Here is a 9,717-nt window from a genome sequence, read left to right on the forward strand (position 1 = left end):
TAAGTCAGTCATGGTGATGTGATAATACAATACATTTTCTACAGTTATGCTGTGTGTTTGAAAGCTGCTAAAGAGTAGATCTTAAAGATTCTCATCATGAAAAAATAAAAAAAAATGTATGGCAACTAATGTTAACTAGACTCATTGTGGTGATCATTTTGCAATATTTCCAAATAGTTAATCATTACATTGTATGCCTGAAACTAATATAATGTTTTAGACCTATTCCATTGCCATCAAAAATATTTTTCATTAACCATAACAACTAGATAGAAAGTTTAAATTTATTCAGTAGATTTAATGCATGTTTAAATACTATTTTGATTCATAATTTCTCTTGACTACATTTTTGTCAAGTATCTACATGTTCTAGAAGGGAAATTTTTTGGAAGTGGCCACTTCTTCAGAATAGTCCCACACCATCAGGCCTCTGAAGCAAGAGGAAGGAGAAGAGAAAAAAGTGCAAAACACAAGGTTCATCTGGTAAGTTTTACATTAACTATTTCAAGCTGGGAAGTATAAGAATGTGGATTTTTGACTCAAAAAGTCTAAGTCTTGCTGTGAAAAGAAGTAGTTGGTTCTCCCACCACAGTTTTTTTCCCAGGGGGATGGTCAGGGAAGTCTTGATTGGGAAGTATGTTTGTTTACCTATCAGGCATTGACTTCTAGGTACTCAGTTATTTCTAGTTATTTTCTGTTCCAGTTTACCTTTTGTTTTTAGGGAAAGCAAGTTGATTGCTGAGTCTACCATTGTTGGTCTCAGTTGGGAAATGTTAGGCTGTTGGACTTGCTTGACTTACTGGATCTGAGTAGTACACTCTTGTATCTCTTGCTCCTTGGTTGCTGGTCACCATTACAAGGATGTTTTCCCTGTGTGCACATTCTGGTTGCTGCTTTAGTTTTTCTTAAGACTTCCTTAAGCCAATTATATCATTATAATTGAGATCTGTGTACTTGTCCTCCAAATCTCGGACATATACTTCATACTGTTTCCATCTTAGAAATAATTTATCTCATACAATAATTTTGAAGTCAGTTAAACCTTTATGAGAAGAAGTTCCTTGTTGGTCAGCAAGAATCCTTTCCAGACGGAGGCCCCACCAGTGCCAGCCACATAGGCCAAAGGCAGCAATGCCTGCTTGCAACCCATGCCACCAGACTATGCTACTCTGGGCCCCCCCTAACTCCTCCTTCTGCTACAGCCCCTCCACTCCTCTTTCTATATCAGATTTCTTTTTAGTGTCTTTAAAACAATATTGATTTTCCCCTGAAAAATAAATGTTCTAATTATATGTAGATGGATCTTACTAACACTGGGTGATATGAATGAAGACACTGTTAGAAAAAAACAAAAAAGACAGTCCACAATTGTGAACCAGATAATACTATTTCAATTAGATCAATTTTGACAAATTTTATTTGACCCTATGATACAGATGCTCAGTTATGTGAGCTAATTATGTGTGAGCAGTTGTGTATATATGCATGCATACTTACATATGCATATACATATAGTAGTCATAATTTTATAACTATAACTTGTAAAGTCATGGATGCTTAACCATTGCTCTATAAAGCAGGCAATATTCAAACACAATATTGCAATTTTGAAATGTATACAAATTAAAGAATGTCAGAATTTCCTTGATAGATTATAATAACAAATAGATATATAGTACTGCTGTTTCTATAGTAACTGCATAGACTTAGATAACCAAATACAGGGTAATTTGTTATTTTAATGTTCATACCCATCCACCCCCATCCACATACATGATAAAAGTTTGTTCTTTTAAAAAAAAAATACTTATTTACTTATTTGAGAAAGTGAGCAAGTTGGGGGATGGGCAGAAGGGGAGATAGAAAATCTTGAAATAGAGTCCCCACTGAGAAAGGAGCCTGACATGCGGCTGGATCCCAGCACTCTGAGATCATGACCCGAGCCAAAATCAAGAGTTGGCTGCTTAACTGACTGTACCACTCAGGCACCTCAAAAGTTTGTTCTTTGTATAAACATTTTTGGTTATATCTGATTACCAAAAATAATTTTTAAAAAGCTTCACTATATTCCTCTAATATATCCAAATTAGGTACACCCTAAAATTTTTGAAATGATTGAGACATTGGTTCTCTGTTGATTATTCACTCTTGTTTATGTTATGGCTTCATTTTCATGAAATACTGAATTATAGACATATGATAGATGAATGTAAAGATATATTTTTCTAATTTTATATGCAGGCTAATTCTTATCATTAAGAAAATTGACTTGGATCTCTCAAATTCAGAGGTGAAAAGTTCTCAACATTACCATAATTGACATTTGGGACAAAACAATTCATTATGGGAGCTTGTCCTGTACAGTATAGGATGTTTAATAGCATCCCTGGTCTATATTCATTAAATGCCAGTAGTAACCACCACCACTCTCAGTTGAGACAAGCAATGAATGTATATAACTCAAGCAGTGTGTACCAAAGATGTTTCCAGAGGTTGTCAAATATTTTCCAGGAGACAAATTGGCCCCTGTGGTGAACAGCTGGTCTAATGTTTTAAAAATATTCATTACCAGCCAAGTGTATATTAAAGATGATTAGGAATAGATGGAATATTTAAGAATTTGAAGTATTTGAAAAATAAATATAACTATGATTAGTTTTCATGGATTCTTCTGATTATTCAAATCTTGGGTCTTGGGAAGCCTGGGTAGCTCAGCGGTTTAGTGCTGCCTTCATCCAGGGCATGTTCCTGGGGACTTGGAATCAGGTCCCACGTCCAGCTCTCTGCATGGAGCCTGCTTCTCTCTCTGCCTGTGTCTCTGCCTTTCTCTTTCTCTGGTCTCTCATGAATAAATAAATAATAATAATAAATTAAAAAAATAAAAAATAAAAATAAATAAATAAATAAAATTAAATCTTTAAAAAATTAAAAAAAATTCTTGAGTCTTTAAAATATTTTAAAATATTTGACAAATCAGCTAATTTCTTTATAAGTCACTTAATAATATGTAATAAAAATCACACAATATCTACGTTAGGAACTTTAAAAATGTCTATGACTTTATACCATGTACAACTTAATGAATTTGCTTGTCATGGTTTTATACATGTTGGTAGATTCCTGAGTCAATGATTGACAGTTTACTACTAATCAGTAGTAGTAGCTACCAGAGTATTCATTTTATTTTTGTTAGGTCCCTGTGTCTCAATTTTTATGGGGAGACACAAAAAGAGCCAGATGATAACTGCACACTTAGGATGGATTATATTATGGGAAAGGAACTCTGTGTTTAGAGAGTTCAAATCTCTTCTAATTGGAAATTAATACACCTTCCCTTTGTTCCAGAAGTGACAATATTTCTATCTTCAAGGCCATTTGTTATGAAAATATCCTTGCAGAAATTCTGTAAGAGGAACAGCCAGTGCTTTGCTCACAATACATACAAAAACATCAGACCCAGGGAGAATTGTTTCTCATCAGGTACTACATACAGATAGATTATGTATAAATTCAAATTTAATTACTGCTAAATAAATATTGAAATAATTTGAAATCCAATATGGGTGACATATACTGACTTTATACCTGGAATAAAAATATAAAAATTATATAAGATATATAACTGCTGGCCCCAATATTTGAGAGCTAGCCTGCCTAGAGTTAAATTTTAAATTACCTATTTACCAGTGATATGACTCTTCTAAAGAAGAGGGGTTTTTTTTGTTTGTTTTGTTTGTTTGTTTGTTTGTTTGTTTAAGATTCTATTTATTTATTCACGACAGACCCAGAGAGAGAGAGGCTGAGACACAGGCAATGGAAAAAGCAGGCTCCATGCAGGGAGCCCGACCTGGGACTCGATTCCGGGTCTCCAGGATCACACTCCGGGCAGAAGGTGGCGCTAAACCGCTGGGCCCCTGGGGCTGCCCAAGTTTTCTTTTTTTAACTGTCATCTTTCATCCTCAATTTCTTCTGTAAAAGAAAGATTCTAGTACTTATCACATCAACTGTTGCTAAAATTAAAAGTGGTGATTTACACAATGTATACTTCATAGAACAAAATAAAATCTTAATAAATGCTATTCATTGTCATTTCTTTTTCACTATATGAGTATATTCAGTGTGCAGGTCACTGGAATAAGCATTGAAATGCAAAGATAAACAACATGATCCTTGTTCTCATGAAGAAGATGGTTTTTGGATGCAAGAAACAGTCACCAAAAGTTATTTATTTTATCTTTACCTATGGTAAAGATATGAAGAATATATTGCACTTTATATTAAGCTGTACAACTTTGCATGTGATATAAAGAAAATTATGAGCATATTTATAAATTAAGAGAGAATTTAATGGATATTTTTTATTTAGCCTGAAAAGTGAAATTTCCATATCTCAAGAAAAAGCACAAATAACCATATTTTGTGTTATGGTGTTGTAGATGTTGAATAGAAATTGAAATGCAATAATGTCATTGTTTTTTTTAAACCACTTAACCTAGACTTATGGTTAAGACACTCATCCTAAAAAAATTGATTATGGAGTATATCATTGCTGTATTTTAACACTTCAGCAGAATAAGAATGGTTCTAATATTTATATTCTTAGTTTCCTTAAAACAATTTTAAGTTATTTTCTCTCTACTTATAATTTCTAGAAAACTAAATTTATCTCAAATTGAGTCTTATATTAAATTTCTATTTCTCTGAATATATTCGTGACATTTCTGGGTTTATTGCAGGCTACCTGATTTTTTTTTAATCTCTAACGTCCTTAGCATTAATATTCCAAAATAGAGGTAAGTTTCATATTCTTAATATTTTCTAGTGTCACTTCAGATTTTCTTTTTCTCTTTGCTAATTTGGCATACTTTTTCTTTTATTTGAATAATCTTCCATTTCCATGATTCAGTTTACATACCAATTCAGCAAAAATTCTCTTAGATCATCCTAATGAAAATTTAGCCCGTATGAATTTGTGTAACATTCTTCCATCTTTCATCTATTATTTGTTTATCTGATCATTTTTTATTATTTATTTTTAAAATTTTGGGGGGGAGTTCAATTTGCCAGCATATAGCATAAAACCCAGTGCTCAAATATTATACGGTCTCATTCATTTGGGGAATTGTTTATCTAATCAATATTTGCTACACATTAATTATGTGCCAAGCACTCTGCAATGTGCCTAAAGAGAGATTAATTAGGGTACCATCCCTTCCTCTCCTTGAACATGAGGTTTTATAAATGAATATTGAGGGGTAATATTCAGTTGGGTTAACCATTAGACTCTGGGTTCGGCTTAGGTGACAACCTTGGGATCATGAGATTGAGTCCTGCCTAGGGCCCCATACTCAGCAAGGAATCTGCTTAAGATCCCTTCTTCCTCTGCCCCTCCCACTCTCATTCTTTCTCTCTCTAAAATAAATAAAAGAAGTGAATAATGATATGCAAACTCACTTTCCTTTTATTTCATGACTATTTAGACTTTTAGCCATGTGCACAGGAGCACACAAAGGTGAGAAATAAGCTTGTACTTGAAAATGATAGTACACAGCTAATGAGTAAAAAAGGGAATAAATTATAGGGAGAAGAGAAGGAAAGAACATTTTAAAATCCTGGTACTTTTTATTGAATTCTTATTTTTGGTATGTTTGTAATACAGGTTATGTGTAGGGTAAAAGGTTGATGTAGTTTTTTGGAAATGTAGATATTAGATTAGGCTGGGTCCAAATCTAGTTGAAAAACTCAGATCATGTGCTTTTATCGTGTTAGACTTCATTTACTTGGGTACTTTTAAGTAAAGGAAATTTTAAGTAAAGATGTAACAAAATTGCATTAATTTTGAAGGCATTTGACTCTGGCAGTAACATAGAAACTAGAAATGAGCAAATATCAGTTAATTAGAACTAGAATAACTCTGTTTGATGCTATACACTACTAGGGCAAGAAAAGATGATAATTCCTTCAAAATGCATTTCCCCAGTTTCTCCCAATGGCTATGTTTTGTCCTCCTACCCTTTTACTCTACCTCTTTATGTAACAGAAACGATGGAGATCCTGAGGGTGTTTGAGAAACCCAAAGAATTCTATGTAACTGGAGTGAATGAGCAAGGGGAACAATGGAAAATAAATGAAGTCAGGGAGTTAATATGAAATTAATAAAATGTTGTATAATTATATGCATTATATATTACAACATACATACATGCAATTACTGAACTGAGACCAAGTATGTTGGTCATATTAAGAAATAGAAAGAGAATATCTCACCTATTAAAATGTTTGCTTTATATGTTATATATGTCACATAATTATATTGTATTATTTGCTTTTGGTATTCAGTAGTCTGGCTTATTAATTATTTTCACGTTATTATCTTATAAATTCATATTCTCCCCTGTTATGTAAGATACTGTGTATTGGTTCAACAGGCATTAGATTTACATGGAAAGATCTTCTTTTACATTTTCTTTCTAAATATCCGATTGATTTTTTTCATTCTAAGTTAATATCTGTAAGGCATACCATTCTACTTTTTATTTATTCTATCCATTATCTGTTTTTCTTACTTTTATTTATATATTTTGGGTACAATACACTTGTATCCAGTTCTATTGCCCTCATTGCCATCATTCATTCGTGGATTTTTAACAACCTTAAATGCTCACTTCCAGAACAGATGATAAATCTTTTTCAAATCTTCACTACTTGTCTATGTCATTCTTTGAAAGGGTTTCTAAGACCAATACTCCCAGAGGTTTTGCATTTTTATTGTCTTTTTTGTTCCCTTTATTCTTGAAAGACACTGTTGGTTGATAGAAAAACTAGATATCCCAAAAAGATCACTGCAATCCATTTTGGAATGAAATGTTCCTTTAAAGAATTACGAGTTCAATCAGATTTTCTTCCCCTTAAAAGCACTTGATCTTTTTATGTGGATGTCCAAAATATTTTTTTATTATTATGAAGTCCCAATAATTTCACTCTGATATGTCCCATTATTGAACATTTTGGATTTGGCTTCAATACCTAATGTGTGTGTGCTTTTTAAATATGTATATTTGAGCTTTCATTCAAGAAATTTTTCTTGAATGAATAATTTTCAATACTATTTTCTTCTATTGATTTAATAATTTTGGCAGAATTGTTTTTATTGTTTAACTCCTTTACTGTAACTCTCTAGAAGCTTTTTGCCTCTTCTTTTTTTTTGTATATTTTTATTGGAATTTGATTTGTCAACATATAGTATAACACCCATTGCTCATCCCGTCAAGTGCCCCCCCAGTGCCTGTCACCCAGTCACCCTATCCCCCTGCCCACCACCCCTTCCACTACCCCTTGTTTGTTTCCCAGAGTTAGAAGTCTCTCATGTTCTGTCATCCTCACTGAAATTTCCCACTCATTTTCTCTCCTATCCCCTTTAATCTCTTTCACTATTTTTTATATTCCCCCCATATGAATGAAATATATAATGATTGTCCTTCTATTGATTTACTTCACTCAGCATAATACCCTCCAGTTCCATCCACATCGAAGCAAATGGTGGGTATTTGTTGTTTGTAATGTCTGAGGATTGTCGATTGTATAAATAGACCACATCTTTCTCCACTCATCTTTTGATGGACACCAGGCTCCTTCCAGTTTGGCTATTGTGGACTGTGCCAAATAGCCACAGTTTATAGCTACAATAACATTGCTATAAACACTGGGGTGCAGGTGTCCCAGCATTCCACTGCATCTGTATCATTAGGGTTAATCCCCAGCTGTGCAATTGCTGGGTCATAGGATAGCTCTATTTTTAACTCTTTGAGGAACCTCCACTCAGTTTACCAGAGTGCCTGTACCAGTTCACATTCCCATCAATAGTGCAAGAGGGTTCCCATTTCTCCACATCCTCTCCAAAATTTATTGTTTCCTGTCTTGTTAATTTTCACCATTCTCAATGCTGTGAGGTGTTATCTCATTGTGGTTTTGTTTTGTTGTTGTTCTTGTTTTTTTTTGTTGTTGTTGTTATTTTACACAATATGAACATCAATATAATTACACTTGTAAAAAAAGAATTTATAACAAGGATGGGCTGATTTTCAGATTTCCAAATCAGAGTCAACTGTACCTTTACACAGAATTGTCTCTGCATGAAGTCCAAAAGGGAACAGCATAAAAATGAGTATTTCTGTAGCCCCTTTATTTTTGCTGATCAACAGTTAGAAAAGCAGCTGCGGGTTTGTTACCTAAGGTCTGAGGCAGTAGAAGAGTCAAAGGTGTCATGAATTCACCTGAATATCAGCCAATTCTAGAGAAAGTGGAGTCTTAGGATGCTTATTTTCTCTTTTTTATTTTTTTATTTATTTATGATAGTCACAGAGAGAGAAAGAGAGGCAGAGACACAGGCAGAGGGAGAAGCAGGCTCCATGCACCGGGAGCCCAATGTGGGATTCGATCCCGGGTCTCCAGGATCGCGCCCTGGGCCAAAGGCAGGCGCCAAACCGCTGCGCCACCCAGGGATCCCCAGGATGCTTGTTTTCAAAGTGCTGCTTGAAGGTCTTCGGGTCTGGCATCTGTGTCCTACAAACAGTCCAGGTATATATTAAGGCAGCTTTGGCAGAAGCCTTTTGATCATGTGCTTGTTTCCTCTTTTGTCCAGCTTGCTTTTGGGCATTTTCCTGCTGATACTGAATCTTCTGCTGTCCACAAGCTATATCTGGGCCGGGACAATCTTGCATCAGAGAGACCGGAGAGACTGCGCGGTGTGAGAGGGCTGGGGGAGGTGGCTGAGGGAGAGGAAGGGGGAGGGCGCCCAGCACCACTTCAACCACTTCCATCCACCAAGGAGGGGAAAGAGGAGACCACAACAGCACATGCCTTATGCCCCCTGTCACCCTCATTGAGGTTTTGATTTGTATTTCCCTGATGGCAAGTGATGCGGAGCATTTTCTCATGTGTTTGTTGGCCATGTCTGTGTCTTCTTTGGTGAAGTTTCTATTTATGTCTTTTGCCCATTTCATGATTGGATTGTTTGTTTCTTTGCTGTTGAGTTTAGTCAGTTCTTTATACATCTTGGATACTAGCCCTTTATCTGAGAGGTCATTTGCAAATATCTTCTCCCATTCTGTAGGGGTTGTCTTTTAGTTTTGTTGATTGTTCCTTTTGCTGTGCAAAAGCTTCTTATCTTGAAAAAGTCCCAATAATTCATTTTTACTTTTGTTTACCTTGCCTTCATGGATGTATCTTGCAAGAAGTTGCTGTGGCCAAGTTCAAAAAGGGTGTTGCCTGTGTTCTCCTCTAGGATTTTGATGGAATCTTGTCTCTCATTTAGATCTTTCATCCATTTTCAGTTTATCTTTGTATATGGTGCAAGAGAGTGGTCTAGTTTCATTCTTCTGCATGTGGATGTCCAATTTTTCCAGAACCATTTATTGAAGATACTGTCCTTTTTCCAGTGGATAGTCTTTCCTGCTTTGTCAAATATTACTTGACCATAAATTTGAGCCTCCATTTCTGGGTTCTCTATTCTGTTCCATTGATCTATGTGTCTGTTTTTGTGCCAGTACCACACTTCTATTACATGGAAAGAAAATTCCTTTTGCACTTTTCAATTATTGAAACCTGTAAGCATTTTGAATTTTGTCAGTTTTCTCAGATTTGCTCACCTACTTGCTACTCAGCCTAATGCCTCTTGTCTGGGATGTAAAATTTATTGGCAATATCTTCATTTTTAGA

General features: G+C 34.9%; 1 pseudogene; it reads right to left on the reverse strand.

The window, feature by feature from the left end:
• Positions 1 to 369: 369 nt before the first annotated feature.
• On the reverse strand, positions 370 to 8,882 carry LOC129499370 (pre-mRNA-splicing regulator WTAP-like; annotated as a pseudogene).
• Positions 8,883 to 9,717: the final 835 nt, after the last annotated feature.

Source organism: Nyctereutes procyonoides, unplaced genomic scaffold, assembly GCF_905146905.1.
Source record: "Nyctereutes procyonoides isolate TBG_1078 unplaced genomic scaffold, NYPRO_anot_genome, whole genome shotgun sequence".
In the NCBI taxonomy this organism is placed as follows: domain Eukaryota; kingdom Metazoa; phylum Chordata; class Mammalia; order Carnivora; family Canidae; genus Nyctereutes; species Nyctereutes procyonoides.